Raw genomic sequence first — 1180 nt, 5'->3', positions numbered from 1 at the left:
TAACTTCTCAGAGAATGATACTTTGTAGCCGAAGTTGTTGAGGGCAGTCGTTCAGGTGTCACAAAGGTTTTTGCCGCACTCACTTTTTTGCAAATACGCTTATATCTGACAGAAGATAGGTTGTCCCCAGGTTTGCCATTGAACAGAGACACCATGAGTGCACACCCAGAGTCTACAATAACATCCATGTCTTGTCCAGGTGTACTAAAGATCTTTGCACATCTTTACAGGATTGGATCACCTTTGATCAGCTTTTGCAGAGCAGACTGCTTTCCAATTCCAAATATCCTGGAAGTGGTGTCGCATCCTGTGAACGCATGCAGAAACAGCAAACTTTGACAGATCTCGTTACCAAGAACTTGCTTTATGACCTTTATGTCATACACTACAGTAGGAATCCCATTATCTGACCTGAAGTAGAGCCTTTTACCATCACTGGGAGATGCGCAATGAAGCAGTAGCACTAACAAATCTGTGTCCTCGCCTATGAGCATGGTAGTTTTTTCAGATGACATTGATACTGCTGTCCTCACAATGTCCAAGTCAGCATCTCCCTTAGCATGTATCAAATGACATCCTCTGATTTTTATGCAATCATATGGATCAGTGTCTGTTTGTTCTCGTTATTAGAAAGGAAATCCTCCATCTTTCCAGTGAATTTTGTTGTTTCAGTGATATTCACCTTATGACCGTCACGATTTTGTCTTCGTCGCTGATGTGTATTGTCCTTTGTACTTGAACCACCACTGTAACCATCGAAGACTACCGCAGCCTTGCCATAGTGTTTCAACTGTGAATGCTGCATAGTCGTTGGCAATGGAGATGTAGGTCCTTCCATCAGACCACTTCAACCGACGAAGAAGGGAACCTCCATCTACGACATTGTGTTCTGCTTCAGGATGTGACATGGGCTTTAAGAGCCTGCATCAGTTGTGCTTTGTCTGTCTTCCGTAAGAAATGTTTTGCTTCAAAGAGTGCTTGAGGATAAGGCGAGAATTCGTAGTTCATAATCTCATCAAGTGAAAGCTCTGCAGTTTGAGACACAACAAGAAACCTTTGGGACAACAAAGCTGAGTTTATTGCTCTGTCTTCGGCAATTCTGATTTTTGACGCTGATGCCAAGGTCTCTGCCTTCATATTCCTTCTGTATGAAAAGGAAAACACCGACTGTCCTTCCATC

This window comes from Macrobrachium rosenbergii, chromosome 56 (assembly GCF_040412425.1).
Source record: "Macrobrachium rosenbergii isolate ZJJX-2024 chromosome 56, ASM4041242v1, whole genome shotgun sequence".
Classification (NCBI taxonomy): Eukaryota; Metazoa; Arthropoda; class Malacostraca; order Decapoda; family Palaemonidae; genus Macrobrachium; species Macrobrachium rosenbergii.
Note: the sequence above shows the minus strand (reverse complement) of the source record.